This window comes from Peromyscus californicus, unplaced genomic scaffold (assembly GCF_007827085.1).
Source record: "Peromyscus californicus insignis strain IS unplaced genomic scaffold, ASM782708v3 Scaffold_6__1_contigs__length_162567912, whole genome shotgun sequence".
Lineage (NCBI taxonomy): Eukaryota > Metazoa > Chordata > Mammalia > Rodentia > Cricetidae > Peromyscus > Peromyscus californicus.
The window spans coordinates 120,864,239-120,891,068 of NW_026294584.1; the positions used below are offsets into that span (position 1 = coordinate 120,864,239).

The following is a 26,830-nucleotide window of genomic DNA, read 5'->3' on the forward strand; positions in this document are numbered from 1 at the left end:
ATTATATAGGGAAGAGCCTCTGGAGAAAGGACAGTTCAGCCCCTAGTTCAGGGTAGATGACTGGATAGGCCAGCCATGGTCTGTAACATATGGACTGAGGGATGCTGGAGGCCAGGTTTGCTTTGATATATTAAGAAAAGGCACCTCAGCCATTTTTCCTGGGTTTGAAACTTAACAGTAATATAAAAAATGTGACCTCCATGAAGTTGGTATGATGGTTTTTAGATCTTCTTTAAAATGAGTAAATAAATAAAACACTAGAAATAGATCTACCATAGAAGTCAGCTATATCACTTGTAGGTATTTATTTGAAGGTACCCAGGTGAGCATAACACAGAGAATGCCTACGTATCAGTGTTGACTGAAACACTACTCATAACAATTACATTATGGAGTCAATTAGGTGTCCACAACAGAGAACTAGATGAGGAAAATATGCTAGATATGTACAATGGATTTATTCTAGGTTTTAAGAAGAATGGAGTTGTGTTATCTGTGGAGAAATGGATCTAATGGAGGACAATTATATAAAGCAAATTAAGTCCATGTTAGAAAAGCAAATATCACAGGTATTCTCTCAATTTGTGGTTCCTAGACTTTATTTCATCACATATAATCATATAACTTTATATTAAATGAACTGGAAGTAGTATTGTGGAGGGGCACAGAGGAAAGTGAGATTTGGTGGAAAAGGTTGATAGGGTATATGCTCAACACAAAATATACACATATAAGGAATTTTTGAAAAAGAAAAAAATTAACGACACACATTAATAAGCTTTTTTGAATGTAGTGTATGTACCTCTTGATAAAGTATGATCTTGCTGAATATAACAAGACAAACTGTATTAAGGGGTAGATGTTGAAAATCCATGTTGGCAGCATGTCACTAACTGTCCTTTTGACAACGTTTACATTTGCAAGAGAACAGACTTTTCCATAAGAGCCATAGTTTTTATATGAAGATTGTTTCAGAGGCATAATAATTCGAAAAGATTTCCATCTTCTAGTAGTCTCTTGAAATTAATGAATGGAGACAATGGGCTCCTATTCATTCAGTTTTACCACATCAGGCAGCGGAAATAGAAAGCAATATAAAATTAATTCCCTCTCCTGACAGTTGTAAAATTATAATCCTCCATTTTAGCCTCTCAAAGGATATTTGAAGATAACATTTTATTCTCCAATTCTATATTCCATCTCATAACCTCATATATTGTATAGCCCATTTCATTGTTAGTGGTCAAAATAACACTCAGTTGAAAGCTATAGCTCAGCTATAAGGGTCCTGAAGAATGTATCCATGCTGAAAATCAATTTCGGATGTATTTCAGTGTTATTACTTAGCATAGTGTCCTTTCCTGAGACATCAGAAACCAAGACTTGAGCAGCTTATTCATGTGAATAAGCTTAAATGTACATCATCTTTTTCTACTTTCATATTGAACAAGCAGTAAACAGTTTTACTGTGGGCTCATGGTCAAGCACACCTAAATGCTCCATTATACTAAAATGTCAGAACGTTTCCTTAATCTCTTCATTAGGCTTTCTATGGCTTTTGTAAATATGTGTTTTTAGAAGGAGCTTCAAGCCAATAAATGTGGACAAGCTTGCTGTCTGTCTTTCAGCTAGATTGAATATATAAAATGATATGGACTTAGATGCAAAGTCATCCAATGTGAATATTATTTAATCATCTTGTAAACTGACATTCATGCTATGGATTTATTTCTTCAGAAGTATTGAAGTATTTATTTAATGTAATCCATAAAATAAACTGGAATCTAATTAATGCCATAATTAAATGTATTTGCTGAATGAAGGACAGAATATTAATATAAAACACCTGGAAATTGCAACCAGTATATTTCACTATTTGGGCACTCTTGATATTTGTTTGATTCATGATTGATTGGTTTTATTTATTTTTTTTTTGTTTTGTTTTGGAATAACTTTCCACAAAGAAGTTTGGTTTTTCTTGAAACTGATAATTCCAAAATTTGTTATTTTTTTCAATCAATAGACACATTCCCTTTTAGTCTCCCTCTTCACTCCCCCTGTCTTTTCCCTCTTATATTCTCTCCTTCCCTTTTATAATAAAAACATATTGCAAAAAGTAATTTCATTTTTCTCTGATCTGTTTGCAAATTCATTATTTTGTAGCCCTTTGCTCTGGTTCTGTGTTGTGTTATAAAGAACTGCTCCTCTCTTTTAACTTAATATCATTTACATTGTGAAAAAGTAAAACTTAGATTATAGGGAGGAGAGATATGTCTCAATGGGTAAAGTCCATGCCCAGCAAGCAGGAAGAGCCGAATTTCTATTCCCAACACCCACATAAAAACCAAACATGGAGGTGCACATCTGCATCCCTAGTGCTAAGAAGGTGGAGACAAGTGGGTCCTGGGAGCTTGTTAACCAGCCAGTGTAGCCAAAATGGCAATGTCAGGTTCAATGAGAGATTCTCTTCCCAAAATAGGGCAGAGAGTGTTAGAGGAAGAAAAGCAAAGGCAACTTCTAGCCTCCAGACATGCATGCACAACTGAGTGTACTCATACAATTATGGACATACACATGCCGTTGACATAAAAGGAAAAAAAAAAAGGAGAACTCTGACTTTAAGTTAGATATAGATACGTACGTATACTTATGTGATCACCATTCAAATCAAGGTAATATATATAACCTTAAGCATTAGAAGGTTTTCGCCCTTTTCTTAACTTGTTATTGATTCTATGTGGATTTAAAATCATGTATCCCAATCACATTCATCTCCTGTCCCCTCACTTCCTCCCTCTGCCCTTGCAAACTTCCCCCACCCCAAAACAAAACAAAATTTCAAAATAAAACCAAAATACAGACAAACAAAAAACGTAGAGTCTGTAGTGTGGCCCAGTGAGTCTCACAGTATACCCTTTAGTCTGTTCTTCTTTACTCCTACGTGTTCATTGTAATGAGTCCTTGGTCTGGTTCGAGGCCTCTGGCTTCTGCCTCACTGGGACTCCTCTTAGATATCCTATTGATCTTTGTCATAGAGATCCTGTAGCGTTGAATCTTCAAGTCTAGCCCCTTCACATGTTCCAGAGGTTCATAGATGAGGTTGCCCTTGGAGTGAGCTAGCTCATAGCCCTCTTTCTGGACCTGGGTGGTAGTTGGGTTTGTCAGTACGCCAGTTTTCCTTCATCTTTGCCACCCAGGTGCTCTCCAACACTGCTCCAGCAGCTCACCCAATGCATCAGGCATTAAGGGCATTCACACCACCAGGGCCAGGCAAGGTGCAGAGCCAGTTCTCCCACTCTCCAGATTGCTGCGGTTGGTGAGGGCCAGGGCCAGCTCATTTGTTCTTATGCCCTTCATGCTGGCTATGCTGTCTGCCACAGGTGGCAAGGGGTTGGTGAGAGGGCGTATTTCCCTTACCCTTGCCAACCCATGACACACAAGGGAAGGGGCAGGGACTGCTCTCCTCTCACATCCACAAGACCTGCTCACCTGTGCCCGCCCCCAGCAGAGTCAACTTTAGTGCACTCCCCAGAAGGCATGGAGGACCTGCTCTCCTGTGTGCTGTCCCTGGTTCAGGGCAGCGGCAGCTCTCCCATTCTCATGACCTGAGGGCCAGCTCTCCTGCCTGAGAAGGTTCGGTTTTATCACTTTGTCATCAATATACCTGCTATCATGACACACTTTCTTTTTTCAGTTTTCTCATCATGAATCAATTCTTCCCTTTCTTAAGCTTCACATAAATAGAATCCAAAAAAATTCACTTTTAAATATTCAACTTATTTTTCATTATTATTATTATTATTATTATTATTATTATTATTATTATTGTGCAGAGGGTATATGTAACAATAATATGCCCTTTTACTTTATATCCATTTGTGAGAACATATCACTACACAGTTATACCTCAATTTTTAGATTCAAGTGAAATGTATCCAGAAGGAAACCTTTTTTTTTTTTTTTTTTTTGTAAATGGGAGGAAGAACAAATGCATGCCACTGCCTCCACTCAGAAGTGAGAACACAGCCTGGAGGAGTCAGTTCTCCCCTTCCCCATTGTGGGTCCCAAAGATCAATTGTAAGTTGGCAGGCCTAACATCAGGCACCCCTACCTGCTGAGCAATCTCCCATGCCCTCACATGTATATTTATATTTGCCAGTCATCTTCCTGTTTGATGGGTACATTTATATCAAAATTCTTTTATATGGTGGTTATTGTTTTAATTTTTCCTATATTTTAATGTTCTTAAAATCTTAGAAATTATCTAACAGCCATAGGTAAGAGCAAATGATCCAGCAGTCCTGATCACATCTACATACCATGATTATTATCCCACTCAGAATTTTAGCTTTAATGTGACATAAGGCCATGTTGGGTAACAGCCCTCATGTGTTGATTATTAATTGTTCATATGTAAGTAGTTTTGATGGATTTATATTGTTTGATGAATTAATAAATTCTCTCTTAAAGGTCTTAAGTGCTTCAAGATTATGCATTTTCATTCAGCAAATATATTATTGCTTAAATGTAATAATGAAAGTATAATTTTACTTTCAACATATCATAGAGGGAAAATATTTAAATAGGAGAATCTACTTTTGAAGTACCAATCCTATATTAAATTCTTTAACAACTCTATCTTTTCATGCCTTCCCACAACATGTATCATCACCTCACACCTATTGGTTATTACACTGTATTGTCTTAGCTTTCATAGTTTCTCTACTGTTTTTATTCAGACTTTTGTTATATCTTATTATTTTAACTCAGCTCTCTATTGCCTATTGCCCCTCAATCCTCTCAATTTTATGCTTCTGGTTTTCTTTTATTATCAAGCAAATAGCCATAAAAGAAATAGTATAAACCTTTTACTATGTTGGCTGTGAAAGAGAACATTCTTGCTGAACTGTTTATGGATTGAGTACTTCTCTAATATTTAATGTAAACCATTAAGTTTGTAAAAAATTATTCCTGTTCAAAAATAGGTGATATCTTTCTTTTTCTCATGTATGGAAATTAATCAAAAGCATTAATAGGTACTGAGTTCAATCAGTCTTGCAGAGCATGTCATCAAAGGCTCACAGGCAGTCATTAGTCCTGTGACATTCCTGCCCTTCCTCCAGAAGTGTCTACCCCCCACACACTGCTGTTTCTATTATAAGCAACCATTAATATACTAGGTTCTCTCATACTCATTTTATCTCCCTTAGTTCATTGTGCATGTTTATTCTAACTCTGAATTTTTCATAAAGTTATTTGTTGCTTGAGGGGTTTTTCGGGTCATTTTAAGAACATGTATCTCATGCACAGTCTTCACATAGTTCTTATTATTTTTCTACTTATGTTTTTCATATCATACATTTTATTGGTCCTTTCCATGTTAACACACACACCCCACACACAGTTTTTCAGTTTCATCACTCCTCATGTTCTAGATATCGACGTGTCAAGAAACAGATCTCAGTATCTGACTTGTATGCTTCTTTGAAAAACTTGTACTTTCATCTTTCACAGCCATGTTTAAAAGTTAATGGCGCTGTTTAATAATTGAGGGCAGTTTGCCAACAGGATTTTGCTGCATTTATGTATCAGACATGTATGACACTGTAATTGAACATGAAAAGTAGACCCTCATCAGAGTTAGTGTTGAAAACTCTGGAATCAGGTTGCTTCTGTTTGGAATAAAGGGATTCTAGGTACCATGGAGTGCTTTCTACTTAAATTCTGTAAGTCTTGTTTGATTCACCTATAAAAGAGGATGCTATTAGGGCCAACGAAAAAGAGGGACACATGGATCGACCTGGGAACGGGAAATAGATGACATCTCCATGAGTAACCTGGGGATGAGAGGTGGGGAAGAGAGGGTAGGAGATAGGGGATGGGAACATAAGGGAATGGGATGGTTGAGCTGGAACAGGGATGGAGGGGGAAAGTAATGAAAGAGATACCATGATAGAGGGAGACATCATGGGGACAGAGAGAAACCTGGTTCTAGGGAAGTTGCCAGGAATCCCCAAGGATGACCCCAGCTTTGACTACTTGAAATAGTGGAGAGGGTGCCTGAACTGAACTGGCTTACCCCAGTGATCAGACTGGTGAATACCCTAACTCTCATCACAGAGCTTCTCTCCAATGGCTGATGGAAGCAGATGCAGAGATCCACAGCCAAATACCAGGCAGAGCTCTAGGAGTCCAGTCAGAGAGAGAGAAAAGGGATTCTATGAGCAAGTGCATCAGGATCATGATGGGGAAACCTGCAGAGATGACCAAATCGAACTAGTAGGAACTCATGAAATTTGGATCAATTGCTGTGGAGCCTGCATGGGATTGGACTAGGCCCTTTGCATGGCAAGACAGTTGTGTAGCTTGATTTGCTTGGGGGGCCTGCTGGCAGTAGGATCAGAATCCATCACTATTGAATGAGGGGGCCTTTTGGAGCCCACTATGGGTCATCTCCTGCAGGCAGGACACCCCCTTAAGGGAGGGGGAAGGGCTTCGACTTGCCTCTACTAGATGTGCCTCCTCATGGGGAGGCGTTGCCTTCTTGTGGGGTGGGGGGGAGAAATAGGGGGTGGGTTGGGAGGGTTAGGCTGGGGGGACAGGAGGAGAGAAGAGGAGGATCTTTGATTGGTGTGTAAAATGAATGAAAGAAATTCTTAATAAAAAAATAAAATAAAATAAAAAATTCCTCTGTGGATTAAGTGCTTGTCATGTAAGCCTACCTACTTGAGTTTGATCTCCCTAGAACACATATAAAGATGGAGGAGAGAGAAATCTCCACAAAGTTGTCTTCTGACCTCCACATGCTCACTGTTGCATGTGCATATCCACTTACATACATCAAAAAGGCACACACAACATAATAATAAAGTGAAATATTTGAAAGAATATTAGAATCAAGCTCATAGAATCACAGTGCTTAAGATAGACTATGTTCAGTGTAGACAGTCAGTGATCTCATAATGTTAGTTATTATTATTGTTCTAAGCATAAGTCACTATTCATAAATGAGTAAGATTTAGATATTTTATTCAGTCATTAAATGTGAGATTTCATATAAACTTAAGTATATACAAAGAACTGAAGTTTACTGAGTAGATTGATCAATTAACTATTTGCTGTAATTGAAATTGCCAAAGCACTGACTCTTCCACTCATTTTGGTCCTGGTATATCTACTTTTGCTGAACCTTAGTGAGTGATGACAGCCACAGAGAGATTGCTTCTGGCTACTAGGAACAAAATCAGCTTAAATCACATAAGAGTTTTTTATGAGATCACCCCCAAGTAGTTGTTTTCAGAGATAGGTTGTTATCAAGCATTAAAAAAAAATCACATATTCTTCCCTAAACACAAAGCTTTTTAATTTTGTGAGAATGTGTTGTATGTAAGTGCAAGACATTTGTTAGCCTTGTAAGTGTGTCATACTAAGTTATTTTACTTAGAAGTTTATTTTTTTTAATATTTTTCCTTCCAAGGAAAGGTTTCCAAATGGAGACATAAAATTTGATTAAGAATAAAAATTTGTGCTTGTATATATGTATGTGTACAGGTGCACATGTGTATTCAGGTGCTTATTCATGTGTACGTGTACATTTTCAGGTTCACATGTATGTACAAATGCATGATAGGCAATTAGGAGGCTAACCATTCACCTTGTTTCTTTTGAGACAAAATCACTCACTGGCCTAGAATTCACTGATCCACCAAGGCTGTCTGGCCTGGGAGCCCAGGAATCTGCTTTTCCAGCAAAGGGATTATATTTGTACAGTATTTCATTAAGGTCTGTTATGTCTGTTTTTATTCTCAGGCTAGAACTAAAGATTTTGTTATTGGAGAGTAAGTACTTTCAGGAGTAAGATATCTCTTCAGTCCAGGAATGAAAATTGTAATTTTCAAATAATGTTAACTGCTATAATTGTGGGTTGTGTTCTTTTTTACTTTTTTATTTTTATTTAAAAGTTTTTTCCTATTTTACATACCAACCACATTCCCTCCTCCTCCCCTCCTCCCACTCACCCCCCACCTTTCCTCCACCACACCCCACCCCCATCCATTCCTTAGAGAAAATGAGGCTTCCCGTAGGAAGTCAACAAAGTCTGGCATATCAAGTTGAGGCAAGACCAAGCCCTTTCCCGTGTATAGAGGCTGAACAAGGTATCCCTCCATAGGGAATGGGCTCCAAAAAGCCAGTTCATGAACTATGGATAAATCCTGATCCCACTGACACATAAGGATAAATCCTGCCCCACATACTGCCCAAGCCACACAATTGTCACCCACATTCAGAGGTCTTAGTTCCGTTCCATGCAGGTTCCCCAGCTTTCTGTCCAGAGCCAGTGAGCTTCCACGAGCTTGGGTCAGCTTTCTCTGTGGGTTTCCCCATCATGATCTTGACCCCTTTGCTCATATAATCCCTCCTACCTCTCTTCTACTGAACTTCTGGAGCTCCACCCAGTGCTTAGCTGTGGATCTCTGCATCTGCTTTTATCAGTTACTGGATGAAGGTTCTATGATGACAATTAGGATAGTCATCAATTTGATTACAAGTTCAGGAACCCTCTTCACTATTGCTTGGAATCTTAGCTGGGGTCATCCTTATGGGTTCCTGGGAATTTCCCTAGCACCAGGTTTCTCTCTAACCCCATAATGGCTCCCTCTATCAAAATATCTCTTTCCTTGTTCTCCCTCTCTGTCCCTCCCCCAACTTGACCATCCTCTTCCCTCATGTTCTCTTCCCACCTCTCTTTACCTCCCCGCCTCCCGCCCCATGCTCCCAATTTACTCAGGAAATCTTATCTATTTTCCCTTCCTAGGGGGATTCATGCATGTCTCTTAGGGTCCTCCTTGTTACCTAGCTTCTCTGCGGTTGTGGATTGTAGCCTGGTTATCCTTTGCTTTATGTCTAATATCTACTTATGAGCGAGTACACACTGTGTTTGTCCTTTTGGGTCTGGGTTACCTCACTCAGGATGATTTTTTTTCTAGTCCCATTCATTTGCCTGCAAATTTCATGATATTGTTTTTTACAGCTGAGTAATACTCCATTGTATAAATGTACCACATTTTCTTTATCCATTCTTTGGTTGTGGGGCATCTATTTTGTTTCCAGGTTCTGGCTATTATGTGTAATGCTGCTGTGAACACAGTTGAGCAAATGTCCTTGTGGTATGAAGACACATCCTTTGGGTTTATGCCCAAGTGTGGTACTATCAACTCAATATGTATCATTTGGTTTTATCATCCAGCCTATGGCACTGTAATAGTAGTAAAGTGAGGACAACATGACTTAAAGTCCTTCCTTCACAGCATGCATGTTAGGGAGGGCCTTTCCATCATGTGTGGAAATATAAATAGACAATGGTGTATGTAGGACTTTTCAGCCCACGCAATTTCTGACTTTCCCACTACTACAGGATGACTGGCAGGCACTAAAGAATGGTTTCTGCCTCCTATAGGCCAGAGATGCTCATTGAATCATGTATATAAGTGTATTCATCCCACCTGTTAGCCTGTAGCATTCTTAGAAGAATGTTTTCAAAACTGAGTTTGCTTTCTTATGTCAGTTATCAAAAATGAGTTGTAATTCATGAAGAAAATGAAGAAAACATAAATACATATAGCTAAATGTAAGAAGCATTCTGTAAAGGTTACATACGCTGTGTTTCCAATTATGTAACAGTATAGAAGAGGCTGGGCTATGCGGATTGTTGCAGTTTGCTTTCTCTTGTGGTAAACACCATGCCCAAAAGCAACTTACTGGAGTAAAGCATTTATTTGCCTTACACTTCTAGGTCAGAGACCCTCACTGAGGGAAAGTAAGGCAAGAACTAAAGCAGAAATTATAGAGAAATCCGACTTTCTGTCTCACTCGCTGGCTTGTTCAGTTAGCTTTATTATAGTCTCAGACCAACTGCCTGGGGACGGTGCCACCCACAATGGGCTGAGTCCTGACACATCAATCATCAATCAAGAGAATATCTCACAGACATGTCCACAAGCCAATCTTATCTGGGTAACCCCTCAGTTGAGGCTGCTTCAGATAACTTTAGGATGTATCAAGTAATTGCTGAAGTTAGCTAGTATATGGATAGTAAAAGAGAATGTGGATACCAGGAGTTAAATGAAGGAAGATATGAACAGGTGAGACACAAACTTTTCAGTACACTGAAAATCCATCTATGTCCACAAATCAAAAGAACTCCAGGAGTGATCACACAGAAAAACTAGAGACTCTTGGTGGTAATGTATTAGTGTAGGCTCACTGATTCATAAGCAATGCATCACTAGAGAAGCAGATTGATAATGAGAGACACAGCATTTTGGAACCAGTGGGTATATGCAAATATCTATAGCTGCAACTAAGTTTTCCTGGGAACATAAAACTGTGTTGCATCAAGAACCAGTGAGATTACTGTAATCTTTTTAAAAACAATAAAGTGTTTGCAAGTGCTAGCATGCACATGTGGCTCACAACAAAGACATCCTGATTACAACCCAGCTACTAAATAAAGCTTTCACTAGCCATTACCCACAGTACAATTGAGCCCTGTAGCAAATGCTTATGTCCTGTCCTGTTATATATTACTTAACAAAGTCCAGTGTCAGCATGAAGCTACAATTTGGCCACTGCATTTGCATATCTAATAACCATCAATGAAGCTGAACCAAGGAAACGGTAAAATAATAATAATAATAATAATAATAATAATAATAATAATAGTTTGCCTTTGTAAAGTACATCTAGCCTTTATGCAAAGGGAAATCATTCAGCATTTTTTAGTTTAAATAACACGAGTTACTATATTAAGAAGAAAATACAGGAATGTCTGAGACACTGAATGCAGAGAAGTAATCAATAACATTTTAAATCATGTTAGACTGGGTCTAAAAAGTAAAGGAATAGTTTAAAGTTTCTGATTTTTGTTTCATAGTGTTCAAAGGGTACCCAGAGATGGAAGGGCTTGGGATCTGATGATGGGAGGACAAGGACATGATGCCCCAAAATATATGAAACTTCCTATAGATCCCAAGAAGAGATCTCTATTGCTGCAAAGGTCATGGTTAGTGTTAAGAGATAGAAGTTAGTAATTAGGGGTTGGGAAAATGGACCAGCAAGTTAGGGTTCTTGCTGCATAAGCATGAGAACCTGAGACCTTTTCCCCAGGACCCACAAATAAATCTGGGCATGGTCAGGCACATATGTGCAGCTCAGTATTGTGGTGGAAGGACATAGGAGAATATCTGGCACTTGCTGGCCACCAACTTCAGTGAGAGACCCTGCTTCCAGGAAGTAAGGTAGAACTATACATAGCAAGACACCTCACATGTAACATGTAACATTGCCCACAAATTTGTACATGTACTTCTCACATATAATACACACACACACACACACACACACACACACATATACACACGTACACATGTACAGACACACACATACATAGGAAATTAAGTGACTACATGGTTCAATTTTCAAAAACAAATTTCTAGAAATTGATGTTCCTCAATAATGGATAAAGATAAACTGCATTCAAGAATAGCAAAAGTCCCAAAGTTACAAGTAATCAGGCATATAACAGATAATCTCCTTGCATGAATTGTGCACCCAAAATTCCACTGGGAGAAAAGATTGAACAGACATTATTTATATTCCATTGTAATATTGCTTTCTGTATGCTGGAACATTCAACTTCATTAAGATTTAATAATTTTAGGAATAAATATTGTTAATAAATAACTTGAAATGTCTTATAAAGAGATAAGTGATGAATGGAAGTGGTGAAATATGTTGCTCAAGATACTCATGGGTTCACAATATATTCAACATTCATTTGTTACTAGACAGGAGACAGAATAAACTCATCTCTTTGAGTCTCTTCAAGCTCAATGTTTCAAAAAACCCTGTCATTTTAGTGAAATGCAGTATGGATGTCATAATATAATGTAGCTGATAGAGAAGTCTGCTACTAAAAGATAAAGTACTTGTATGTCAAAAGGCATTCTGTAAATAAACCTAAAATATAATTTTGAACCAATTTTAAACCTTCTATTAGCAATCCTAATATGGTGTCACGCAGCAGAATGAGGTGGCAAAGAATGTATTATGGAAACATGGTGATAGCCAAATGTCTTCCTGCAGTAAATGAATTCAGTAAATCTTTAAAAGAAAAATAGCCATGTGTGACAAATGTGGGTTCACTTTGTAGAATTCATGTAATTTTCTCTTTGTCCCCAATATCCACAAACATGCACACATATCAACTCAAATAATCATTTCCGTTTGATTTCAAACTATTAAATCCTTACAGGTGCTGTACATAATGAATGCAATATGTAACTGCATACTGAATAGCCCCCAGGTGAGGACTGTGTCAAGATCATTGTCACTGGCAGCATGAAGTCTGGAGAAGAGTCTGATGTGTGGAATCTCAGGGCAGTTCCTAGGGATTATTCCTCATGGACCACAATAGTGTAAGCATGTACGAAGACCCACACAATTCACACTGTCAGCATCCTGCTGGATTGTTAAATTTTTATCATTGCTCTTGACAAAATGCCAGACAAAAGCACCTCTAGGAAGGATGAGTTTGTTTTGGCTTATGGTTTGAGGGTATAGTCTATCATTGTGGAAACATTATGTTGGCACCAGCGTGAGGTGAATGTCCTGCCTGTCTAGCATTTTCATGGATGCTGGTAACACACACTTCTGTCCTCATACTCAAGTGGGAGGTGATTCACATACTGAGCCATCTTTATAGCCTCGAGTCTATTTCTGTGACTAAAGTTTCCCATCAGTAGACTGGCAATAATCCTGCTACCCCCAAGATAACTATGAGGATGATGCCTTGAGAACCAGCATAAATACTTGATAAAGTAAATTTCCTTCATTTAAGGAGTTGCTGTGTGAGAGAACATGGTATTTCATCTGTCTTTAGGGTGTACATGTGTTTCTAGAGGAACCTACCATTGTTTTCAGGCTGAATTCAAAATTCAAGTAGCATTTATTCATTTTCATATTCTGTACAGGATAGTAAACAGTGCCTCGGAGGCAGAAGAGTTAGCAGGGCAAGAGGCTGGACTATGCTAAGTCTTTTTGTGGGTTTCCTATTACTCCTCTTCATTCCTTTTTCTTTTTTCTGTCTCTCTAATGGGAAGCATCAGGCATCATCACTATAGCCTCTCTTCCCAGCTTCACTAGGGATGTGTTCCAAGACCTGTTCTTCTGCAAAGCCTAATGTCTGCTTTTCAAAGCTAGGACAGACACCAGAACCATTTATTATGTAACCACTGAGACTTGAGCCTTCACTTTTCAGGCAAATTGCTAAACTGCTTTCAACCTTTTTCTAGCATCATGCTGACTCCACAGGTAGCATTGTCCTTGCCATTTCACCAAAGGGAAGCTCCAGTCACAGACATTAAGTAATTTGTTCAACAGCACTTAAGCTAATAACATATTGAGAGAACATTGAGGCTTTTCCCTCTTTGATGTTGTCTATGAAAATGGGAGATCTAACATCGCGGCACTTGATTTTTGTACCATCTACCCTCTAATCCCTCCTTAGTCATGACTTTTTATGGACAACTTTACCTCTGAGGCCTGAAATTGAAATTGAGTTAATTAAAGGCAGCATAAGATGTCATTAAGTAACTCTTACACCAAATTAAAGAATGGTTTTTAACTCCAGGCAAATCATGACCTGGGAGAGGAGTGCAGGCCAATCATTTACATCTCTATGTTGGCCTCTACATGATCCTGGGCACCACTTCCAGTGCCATCTGGGACACCTCTTTTCGTCCTCTGGAGTCCCTCTCAGTTAGAAACAATAGCATCCATGGTCCCAGAGACCTGTGATGTTTCTAAATCTGTAAGCATTCATAAAACAAGAAGCTGGAATTCTTCTTAGCCCCAAACGTATGTTGTCATTTGCCCTGGTCCTGAAATACTAAGACACCTTTTGAGCACTGAATTCCAAGGATATGTAATAGCCAGTCTGTCTGCACTTCTGACAGGCCATACCAAGAAAATAAGCAAAACTTCGATCAAACACACAAATTTCAGCTAAGTTGTTCTTCAGTACCAGTCCTTTCTTGTCTGTAGATGTTTGGTGCTTCTGGTCTGTATAAAATTTTACAACTGATTTTAGCATTTCCCCACCCTTCTGCATATTCTTCAAATAATTCTAAATCTTTGGAAAACATATGTAAACTTTAGTCACAAAGTGTATAGGTCTTTTGACAGGGAAACAGAAATGTTAATATCCCGTTTTTCCTAATGACTGGTGGTAATGTTGTTTCAAAGACGTGTTATCACAAGACCTGGTTAGAGGGACCATACTGTAATATGAAACACAACAACTGAAAATTAGTTAGGGCTTTGTTCACAGGAGCCTAATTCCTTTTTTTCCTCATTTGCCACCTGTCCTGTTTCTGGTACCAAATTCAAATTTCCATGCCAGATTGTAAAAAGCAGCGTTGGCTCTCGGTTGCCCTCTTTTTTCACATCAAATTTGTATTTTAGCATGTGAGATGACGCCACTGTTTTTAGTGAAATGAACTTTGAGTGAACTCCCACAACCACTAACTGATAATCAATAAAATAAATAATTGATTCATCTCAGAACAGTCAGACTCCAATGAACAGTTACTGGACATATCTCCTCGAGCTGCCCTCTGGAAAGCCTCACCAATTTTGGCCTTTCTTTATTATTTCTTTTTTTCCAAATGGACAATTTTTGACAAACAGACTCCTAAGAGCAGCCAAGTGTCAAATATAAAGTTATGGCTGGTGCAGCTGCCTTTGGGATCACACGCTCCATTTATTCATTACAGGAAGCTCAGATGCACAGGCATGTGGTGCCACTTTGTAGACCTGTCAATTTAGTGCACTTAATGAACATTGATCATGCTCATGCAGACACGCTTCTCAGTGCTACAAACAAGAACTCAGGAGGTTCTGAATGACACCCTGGAAACTTTTCTTTATATATATACTTTCACAGAATTATTTCTTTTTTGCTCCAATGAAATTAATAAAGACAAATACAATGTGTCTTAGAATTAGTTACCAAGGGATTCATATTAGTAACAACTTTGTTTTGGTCAGAGGCGGTGGCTCACACCTTTAATCTCAGCAGTTAGGAGGCAAGGACAGACAGAGTTCCTTGAGTCAGAGGCCACTATGACCTATAGAATGATTTCCCATATGATTTTCCAGCCATAGCTATATAGTAAGACCATGGCTAACAAGAAAACAAGTAAACAGAACAACCATTTAATTTGGTTTGGATTTTATAAATCCAAGTATTTCAATACTTAAAGTACAAAGTAGTTTTCCTTGTTGTTTTATTGCTGGAGTTTGAACCAGAGACCCAAGTCTGCCCAACACATACAGCATTGAGTTGCATTATTAGCCTCACAGTACCAGTATGAATGAGTAATAACTTTAAGGATCATTAAGTTACCCTGTAAATATTTGAAATTGTATAGCATTGTCTGCTTCTAAACTCATTTGTAGCATTTAAAAATTACTTTGGAAATTATGAAACCTCTTGCTGAGTATTTTTACCATTCATAAATTCTACTAAACACACCAATCAATTAGGACAAGATGTATCAAACATTGTAGTGAAAAAATACTTTTTATTTTATTAATCTTTGAGTGTGGTATCCTATGAAAAATCATCATAAAAGATAAAATTTGGCTTATCATAATGGGAAGAAACAGTTTTTATTTTCACAAGTGGATAAACTTTTTTGTTTCTTATCACAGTTTTAGGGTGTATTAAAAAAAATCCTGGTCAATTATTTTGCCCCAGCCAAACTGCATTATGGTTAGAAATGGCTTAACTCATAACCGTTGTTTTGGGAGAATGGACAAATCTGTTTTTGTAACAGATTATATACATTTACATCATCTTACATATGGTATTATTTTAGTGTTAATAGTTCTTCTGTCTGAGGTTTAATTCCATCACACTAGGGTACAAAATAGCTAAAAGAGACAGATGTTCTCAAATTATATCATGGCCTCATCTAAAAACCTTGTGAGTTTTCCAACTTGCTGATAAAAATTAGAATGGAATCCTAATGCCAAATACTACTGCACAAATATAACTTCAGGCTCGGTCACTTTGAGGAATAAAATGAACATTGCAATAAAAAGGAATCACACTTTTAGAAAAAAAAATACCTAGCATTTTTCTAAGGTCCTGCCATTCAAACCTTTAAACATATGTCTGAATGAAGAATTCTCCGAAGTATTTATTGAAGAAGTTTATTTTTAATAGGAGAAAGTTCTGAACGATAGAAATGTACATTAGTAGGGAAAAGGTTCTGAAAGTTATGGTCCAAACCTTTGGTAGAGTATTATAAGCCTGCTAAAAATGATAAGACAAACTGATAAGAAAGAGTATGTATGCCGATAAGAAAAGCATTATATATTATGATATGATACTATGATAATTTTAGTAAAATAAATTTAATATATATTTGTGCTGGATATATATGTATATATTCCCCTCATACATAAATATGTATATAAATACAAAGAATAGATTTTAAAAAAACAGAATTTCTTCCTTTGTGGACAATGTAAAACTGCAAATGAGATTTTGTTACAAACTTAAATTTTAATGTTTTTAAGTAATTCATTAATGGTTTTATATAATGTATATTTTCATATTTTTATAATTTTGTATTTCATATAATACATTATATAATACATATGTGCTATGTATTGTGTATATTATGTAATATATATGTGGTTTTGTTTTTAAAAGAAATTCTGTGAAACAGGATGAAAAAGAATGGTAGTAATTCAGTCAATTTATTTTTATTAAAAGAGCATATGCCATGTGTCAGCTACTATTCACTATTCTTACCTCCAGATGCAGAATCCCAAACTAAGAAATGTGCTGAACCTAAGTTCAGCTATTTAAAACATTAGAAACAGTGTAAACAAAACTATTTTTTTTTATTATGGTTAAAAGTTCAGAAAATTATTCTGGCTGGAGATATGGCTCAACAATTAAGGGCACTGGCTGCTCTTGAAGAAACATTATATGTTTCTCCATATATACTTTTTATCTCATGCATTTAGTGTCCTATATGAAAGCCTCCTTTATGGTCCAGTAATCTTGGCAATATCCCTATTTAAATCCATCATTATGTCATGTGGTTTATGCAGAACTTTCTTGAACAATGAAGAATGACCCTCTTTTAAACCATCTTAAGGGAGTACTTCTATACTCCTCCTGAGTTTTCTTCTTGAGTCTTCATAAATGTTTGGAGAGTTGAAACAATCTACTAACTCAAGAGCACAACATGAAAACAAATCTTCAAAATTCTCTCTGTAATTATGTATATTATTATAAATATTTAAGAAGTATTGATTATGGATCCATTGATAGACCTTCTGAAAACAAATATGTGTGCAATCATATTATATATGATATACATGGACATCAAAAATACCTGGCAACCTCTGTTATTTGAGGTTCCATATTTGAACTTTAGAGAACAGGCTATTGCTCTCCTCCAGTTCTCTAGAGGAAAACATATGGTTATTATGCAAAATGCACAAGAGGAAACATAACACATTACATGCATTATACCCCTCTTTTGAGAAAGTCATCCTAGGAAATGCTTTTAAGTTACATGTGAAGCCTAGACATAAGTATATACCTCCACTCATGCTCCAAAAAATTCTGGAGAAACCTATTTGGCTCTGTTTCTTTTCCACAGAACCTCAAACATCACTATGTGTTCCTTTGCTGTGTAATTCATTTCTGGTTGTAGACCTAAACTATGCCTTTAGTGACAAAGCAAAGTGTTAAGGCAACTGGAGAGGCAATGAGGGTCAAAACCCATTTATATGTCTATTACGGGTAGAGGTAGAACCTTAGTAAATGTCTGTTGGGTGAAGTTAAATTGAATTAGTTTGAAATGAATTGAATTGCTTTGAGAGAACTGGAGCTAGATCCAATTATTACTGCATCCTTTGACCAAGTTTCAGCTGAATATTTCAGCAATTATGCTTTCAATCAACATTTTATTGAGTGGATACCCATTAGGAACCAACAAGAAATGCAGCCTAAGACAGTGGATTTACAGATTAAATAAACCTAGTGCCTAGTACAATAAGACTTACACTATACAGAGAGAGAAACTGTGCAAAACACTACCCATGTGTATAATTGTAATTTATGGATGTCCCAGAGGTAAGTATATAAGATGGTAGGAGTCAGTGAGGTTGAAGAGAAATCCCAGAGATGTCCCATGAATAGAGTCCTAAGATGGTACTTTCACAGGCAGCTGAAGTAAACAACACACATAGGAGAAACCTTTTACTGTGCTATTTACTCTTATTATTTTTGTAAGTTGTTGAATTATCTTATTGAATCTATCTAGAATCATTTTCTCTTGGCCTCTGGTGTTATACGTTTGAACAATGGTTGCTGAACAGAAACACTCATGATTTTACACTTTATGGAAATATTAACTATTTTCTACTGTGGAAATATATGCACATCTATCCATCTATCATCTATCTTCTATCCAACTATCATCTAGATAGCTACCATCTATCTATCTACTTTCTACCTATAATTTATCTAACATCTATGTATTTATATTATGTTCATTCTTACTACTCTTTTTAATTGCTACTCTTTGATTCAGTGTCTTGTATTTTATTTTTAGTGGATTAATATATTTTTATCTTATAAATTGTATGAGTATAAATTTGTGCATTGCAAAGAAAATTGATACACTAAACTGCAGATAATTTTTTAGAACTATATTTTCCTAACTTTTGGAACTTACTAGGCAAATGTTGAGGTTTTTCTCTTTTATAAAAGTATAGAGGACGGTTTATATGAACGAGAATTGTTGAGACCAAGGTTGGATAAAGCACAGGGACAAATAGCCAAACGAATGGAAACACATGAACTATGAACCAATGGCTGAGGGGCCCCCAACTGGATCAGGACCTCTGAATGGGTGAGACAGTTGATTGGCTTGATCTGTTTGGGAGGCATCCAGGCAATGGGGCCGGGTCCTGTGCTCATTGCATGAGTTGGCTGTTTGAAACCTGGGGCTTAAGCAGGGTCGCTTGGCTCAGCCTGGGAGGAGGGGACTGGACCTGCCTGGACTGAGTCTACCAGGTTGATCTCAGTCCGAGGGGGAGGCTTTGCCCTGGAGGAGGTGGGAATGGGGGGGTTGTCTGGGGGGAAGGTGAGGGGGGCGGGAGGGGGGAGAACAAGGGAATCTGTGGCTGATATGTAGAACTGAATTGTATTGTAAAATAAAAAAAAGTATAGAGTGGAGGATTTGAAGTTTATAGGTTTGAATACTAAATCACATCATTATAAGGTGATACAGTATACTGCTGCCAAGATTATTATTTCTGACCTACTTAATATCATCAGTGGAAGAAGATGAAACCATTCTTCGCTAACTTAAAAATTGAGTTAAGCTGGGGCTGTCAAGATGACTCAGAGGGTAAAGGTGTTTACCACACAATCCCCAAAACTTGAGTACAGTCCCAGAACCCATGCATAAGTAGGAGAGATCTGATTCCACAAAATAATATCTTACCTGCACACTTATGTCCTGGCACATTCACTCTTCACATATATCATATAAAGACAAACATAATATAATACATTTTGAAATTAGGCATTAAAATTGAATTAGATAAAATGTGTACTTTGTGTACATGTTGATTGAGACAAATTATGCTTCAATTTTGTTTGTGTGTATAAATTGATTGCTCTTCTGTTGCTGTGCTAAAACACTCTAACCAAAGCAATTTATAAAAGGAAGGGTTTACTTGGCTTACAGTGCCAGAGAGATAAGAGTTTATTAGGGGAGGAAAGCATGGCAGCAAGTAGCAGCCATGTTGGCTAGCATCTGAGAGCTCACATCTGAAACCATAAATGGGAAGCAGAGACAACACACTGGAAATGGCACATGATGTTTGAAACCTCAAAGCCCATCACCAATAACATAATTTCTCCAGGAAGGACACATCTCCTAAATTGACCCAAACAGTGTCACCAACTGGGGACAATGTATTCCCAAGTGTATTGGGGAGGGACATCTCATTAAAACCACCAGTTTGGATATATGTGTGGGGTGTTATGTATGTGGATTTACTTGTATGTACAAATGTGCATACACGTGGTGTACTTGGTTTGCAATGAAGAGGACAACCTGGGTGTTATTATGTTAAGAGTCCTCTACCTTGTTTTTGAGAAATGGCCTCCTATTGGCCTAGAGCCCACAATCATGTTATGCAGCCTGGCCAGCAAACCCTAGGCATCCACCTGTCCCAGCCTACCTAGCATTTTATTGTCAATTCTGGGAATCAAACTAAGGAACTCATGTTTACAAGGTAAGCACTTCACAGGCAGAAGTATCATCAGCCCTTTAACTTCTTTGTTTTATTTTTTTTCTGCTTTCTACCTGATTCCATATCAATGAAATCTCTTTATTGTCAATCTTTGCTAACATGTTTTAAAATTATGAATTCCTTAATCTCATATATAGTGATGAAAGGGAAGATTCTGAAAAATTAGGGCATTTCTGACAATTCAATATATTTAATTGACAGTTATCATAGAATTCCCCCTCTTGAAAAACACTGGTACAGTGCAAATGAAGTACATATCAAAAACTTCCATATGTATAAATTTTTTCATAAAGAAATCCACTCTATTAAAGCACATTAAAATTAAATGCTCTATAGTAAAATAATGTCTATTAAAAGAACCAGTTATTTGAATTCTTTTTTCACAGTATGATTAATGACAGGTTTTTGCAGCCAAAAATGTACATTTTATGTAAAGCTTTCTATGTTATGAAATTTAAATCATATCCTGGCAATAAATCAAGCTACAGATTCCTAAAGCCATGCATTTTCTTCCGTGGAACTCTCTGATTCAGAGCAATATTAATAATAAAAAAGCTCTAACAGGTACAGTTCCAAAGAAGTCCTGTGCATAATTATTGTCTCTATATGGATTAAAATGCACATACCCATGCCCCTCACAAACATTCTCATCAAAGAAACCTTGTTTCCAGTCTAATACCCTTTTCAAAATGGAAATTCTAAAAGGCTACAATACAGGTGCTTCCAGTACGCATCTGAGAAGCTTTGAAACATGCAGCCTTGATCTTAGAAGCGCCTTGTCCTTTCTACAGGCGAGGAGAGAGGGAGGGCCACATGTTGAGAGATTAAGTTTTGATGAAGGGAGGTAACGGTGTTCTAAATAGACTGATGAGACACAAATCCCAGAAACAAGTCACTATTCGCTGGTGTCTGTGCAGTCATTATTATGTTTATGTTAATAGATTCATTCCCATATCCCTTCTAGTTTAAACTCATAAAATGCTGCCATGTTTTTAACAAATATGCTTTCCATTTCATTCATTTTCTTGAGTTTCACCTTCTTTGCCCTTATGTTTATGTTGAAGGTCAAAAGTTCAAATATTTTTATTCTTTTTTTCTCAGCTGCTTCTTACCTTCAGTCTATACTGTGTTCACTGATTCTTTAAAGACTACCAGAGGTACAAAATTTCTCAATTCTTTGGCTTAATGTATTCATTTTTTTTTCTTACTTACATATGAGCAAATTTATTTATTTGTTTGTTTAATGGGAAGTAAAATAATGTATTTTTGTTATATGAGAAATGAAAGATGGGAACAGTTTATAGTAAATAACATAATTTATAGAGTTATAAATATGGAGGTCCACCACAGCTGTCTGGTAGGTGCAGTGAGAGCAGTCTAGGAATGTGAACCAGGTTCTTAAGTATTTGTTGGACATTTGTCATTTGTGCTCTTGATGAACCTCTGAACAGCATTCCTCAGGTTAAGGTTCAGAGATGGAGAAAACACAGTAGTATATTCACTTACACATATGAAATTAAAAGACCTAACATGTATAAAATAGAAGAGTATAAGATAGACTGTATCAATGGTCTCTATCCATATGCCACTATCTCTACGATAGTATTAGAGGACTATTCTGATATCAGATATTTGTGGCTAACTTAAAGTTTCTGGGAGTGGGGTATTACAGGCATCCTTTTTAAATCAAAATCAAGCTAGAAACCCCTGGCAGAAGGGTTAGGACATGAATGTTGTTGAAGGCTGGACCTAGAAACAACACCATCTGATACAAATGCAGATTTTTCAGGCTCCACTACATACTTATGGAATCAGAAAGAAGAGAGGTGGTGGGTCTTAGCTTTTTTATTTTAATTTTATTTATTTATATTTTTGTGCAGATAGAGATCCAATGCAGGGCTTTACCCATGCTAGACAAGCACTCTTCCATTGAACCACATCCTCAACATCACATCCTCAGCTCAGAAAACTGGTTGTAACAGGCACTGTGTCTTATCTTTCTGACATATATTGAAGTTAGAGAGCTATGGCTTTGTTGGAGCTATCAAACCAGTGAATTCTTGAATTACTCTTTGTATTACAGAACTATGATAACGTGGTTAGTTTTAATAAGTGGGTTTAATTTTTACTTCCAGCTCTTCTTGCATTTCCATTTTGTGTCCATGAATGAAGGTTAACCATTTCTCCTATTAATATAGGGAGATAGGAGTTCCCTGCCTTTCAGTTTGTATTTAATTTCCTGATTCTTTAGGGGAAGGCTGAGTCAGACCCCAGCCCCACTGTGTGTGTATTAGAGGTGATAACAAGTCCGGTGGTTTGGAATGGATGGTGTTGTGGAGAAGAAAACTGATGCAGATGAATATTGGAAACTGTTGAATTCTTAGCAGCTTTGGTTGATAAGATGACCCATTTCTAAATCCCGAGGCACTCCACTCTGAAGCAAGTACTAAAACGGTCAGGTTCACCTGACATAGAGTTCAACAGTCTGGCTGTTTTAAAAGCAGTGCCTTTTGGAAAAAAATCATCTTTGGAAGTAATTTTTTTTTTTTTAGTTTTAGCTTTAGAAGTGTCAAACTTGTGGTAGCAGAAGCCTCTGGCAATAAGTAAAGAGATTAAGAAAACCAGTGAAATGCACAGGTTTATAAACATCAAAAACAACTTTCTTTTTTTCCATAAATACTGCACTCACAGAGATGTTCTTGAAATTCAGTTAACTTATCTACTACACATATTACTTTCTTATTTCCTGTCAGCAAAGGTAGTTGGTAAAGGCCAGTCACACAGATATCACATCATATATAGGATCATTCTTGGAAATCCCATGCATACGTTCAAAATACATTTGGTAAGAATTAGTTTCAACATGTGTTATTGTGCCTTTGTTAAATTTTATACAACCTCAATAAATAAACAAATACTATAAAAGGTAACTTGAGAATTGCCCAAAAGTCAATAGCGTCCTTCCTCCCTTTCACATTTAATCTGTTTCTAGAAATCTGAACTTTGTATGATGGACAATCTAATTGATATACACATGAACATCTTGAGACTGGAGACACGTGAGTTTGCCTTGGAATGTATAGAATATTTAGCTTTGCAATGCATAGCTATTTCTTTTGTTTGTTTTCTTTTGTAATTTCTTTTAGTCAAACTATTCTTTTAAAAGATGTTAAAGAAGTCAAAGTCATTAAAGCCAAATAAGTGTGTCATCCAGGCCCTGTGCTTGATGGAAAGTTGGTTGATCTTTGAAGCTGGTGTCCCCATAATGCAGTATATGCACTGAACATTTTACTTAGATTATCTGCAATTTATTTATACAATACTGCCTTGAAGACAAGGAGAGTTTCTATGTCTTGCATCCAGTCATTCCTAAGTAAAGAAAAATCCATAGACCCCCTCAGAAATCCTTGTATTGATGGAAGTCGATCTGATCTGAATTGATAAGGACATATATATGCATATTTATGTATATACATACATATATGCAGACACATATATGCATGTGTGTATGTATGTATTCAAAAATAATATTTTCAAAATAAGGAAAGCTCTCTTATTATTTATGCCTGCTAGGTATGTATGATCTGATTGAATTAGTCTTGCTTACAACAGGACCCAAGAGAAATAAAATTGTAATTCCCAATATTATCTGTCGCCCAAACAGACATTCTTCAAGGAGAAATATTCTAATAAACTGACAAAAATTTTAACCTCTGGGGGCCTCTTCATCAACATATACTATTATGGAAGATAACAAGTAATATATAAGGTTTTAGAGTAGATTTTCAGCTCAAATTTAATTTTGAGTCCTGCAGTACCTTCAGTTGTAGCATTCAAACACCATTTTTGCAGCTACAAAGAGAGAATTATGAGATCCTGCAGTGTGCCTAATTGCCAGCTATTGTCTATAAGAAGTGGTTTGGAAGGTCTCTTCCTTTGCATCATATCATGTTCATGGTCCTAGACACCATGTGGATGCAGCAGGGAACATTGTTAGCACCAAGAACGGCAAAGTGTACAGATGTAAAGGTGGTAGATGTAGGTTAGGTTAAAAGGGAAGGCTAATGTTAAATGTGTTTTCAGAGAAATGGAAATCTTGGAAAACCTGATTCTTTAGGAGGCAGTATCATCATCCTGATTAACCTTCATGTGAAATTGTGCCTTTCCAACACATATTTCCTCTTAGAATTTCTTTTATTTTTCTTTCCAGTAGCTAATATTCCATAACGCATAGTGACTTTACTCTTAGAAAAAACTATAAGGGGATTTACCTAGTGTGAAAAAGCCTTTTTATGATGAAAATACATTTCAAGTAATTTCTTTTAAGTACAAATTTAATAGATGCTTAAATCAGACCTCCAACCTTGTGAAAATTTTCAATTCTTGTGTCATTTTATCACCTTTATTTGCTTTGTGTCCTTTTTATAATTTCATTAAATATGACCTAGAATTAAGCATAGAATTCTCCAAATAATTGTTTTTTATATAAATTATCTAGATGGAACTATGAAATGTGAATAAACAATACCCAGTATTTGTTGAGCCGTAAAGATATAAGCACAAAGAGCACATAGGATAAAATGGATTGTTTCTAGGTATGAGATGAAAGAAATACAAGTCTTGGCCTCAGCTATCTATCTACAAAGCTTTGTGCTAGAAATCAAGATGACTTTTAACAAAAAAAATCCATAAGGCTTTTTTTATTTTTTTCTCTATTTCTTTTATGTTACATTACTTAAATATTAAACTGAATTTCCCTCCCATTAAGGAAGTTTCCTATCACTATCTTTGTGGGATTCTTTGAGAAAGAGAAAAATGCTAATGACATCTTGCATCCCTCATCAATGGAGTTTCTTCATGTAGTAGTCTGAGGTTAGGAGAGTGACGGCAATGTATAACTGGTCAGAATGGAAAGAAAAAGTGATTGTAGGGTTCCCAGAGCCAAACGGGACGTCTAATACCACCACTATATCTAAGACTCAAGAAAGATTGTGCAAGAGGGGGCAGGAAGATTGTTAGAGCCTTAAGAGCATGGAGACTACTTCCACAAAGTGGCTTCTAGCTTTGATGGTAATACTGCCTATGAACTCTCAACTATATAGCTGCCTGCTCAAGACCTTCAAAGACCACACTTGTTACCATGCCAACAGGAATGGAAGGAAGTTTCACAAAGCTCCACACACACATGAAAAGCTGTAGCTTCATATGTGCAATCAATGATCCTGAGGGAAGAAGAAATAGTTTTCTTCACCAATCTGTCTCCCAGTACTAAGTGGTCAACCCTAAACACATGCACATCCAGACAATATTAAATGGATGCTCTAAGATACATACATATATACATACATACATACATACATACATACATACATATAAATGAAATCACATATGTGTATAATTTCAGGATAAGAAGAAATGAATTTTAAAGGGGGCATGGGATGAGCTGAATATGAGACAAAGAGAGCTAGAAATCATACAGATACTATACTTGTATGAAATTCTTAAAATTAAAAACAGCTAAGTGATACTAACCTTGATGACATTAAACTGTTACATGAACCATACACTGTTTGAAGAGTTTAAATGGTGACATCAAATCAGCATTACTATTATTTGTCATGGTTGTGACATACATGTGAATCCTAAAATGAAGTGACAATGTTTGTTTTTAATTCCAAGTTTAATGCCAGTTTGAATATCAGCACTTGGTCTCTGAAGGGATATGTTTTGGAAAGCCTTTGTATCCTGAAAGTGATCTACTTAGGAGAAGTTGTTTTTTATGAGTATATAATATTTTATAAAGAATAGTTTTCCCAGGGAGATGTTATAAGGATGACACCACCTTTAAAGAACTTAGAAACATGGCAGGCCAAAGTTCCTTTGACAAACACGTCCCTCTCACGTAAGTGATGAGTTGGTTCCACTGTGGTTACCAATGACTGTTCTAGGGATGAGCTGGAGATAATGCAGGAAATGAGAGCCATGGCCTCATTTTTAAGTCAGGACCACTGGTTTCTTGCAGGACACCTGAGCTTCCTTTGCACTTTTCTCGTCATCACCGTCCTTTCTTCTTCCAGTGTTTTACTCTCCTTTAAACCTCCACGACAAGTGCCCTTTCAGTGAATTTTTGTGTTAGTTCTAAAAGGTTCAGAAGCCTTTTTGTAAGTCCATATTGGACTTTTATAGTGAAGAGTACAAATCACCACTAATCACAATGGTGGAATAAGAAAGAAAATGCCAATCACTTTGAGATCGTGTCAGAGTATTTCAGTTAAATAGGATGGAGATGCATTTTAAATCTCAGGGTTTGCCTAACCATCTCAGCAAGACTGAGCTGGTGATCTACTAGAGACCTGTATTCTGCCTAAGATATGTCATTGAGGCTAGGGGCTCTGAGACAGGGATGCATCAC

At 36.9% G+C, this 26,830-nt stretch overlaps 1 protein-coding gene across 6 annotated transcripts in view; it reads left to right on the plus strand.

Moving 5' to 3' along the window:
- Positions 1–26,830, plus strand: part of LOC128099428 (contactin-4) — a 1,007,148-nt gene that overhangs the window by 313,513 nt on the left and 666,805 nt on the right. The window lies entirely within an intron of this gene.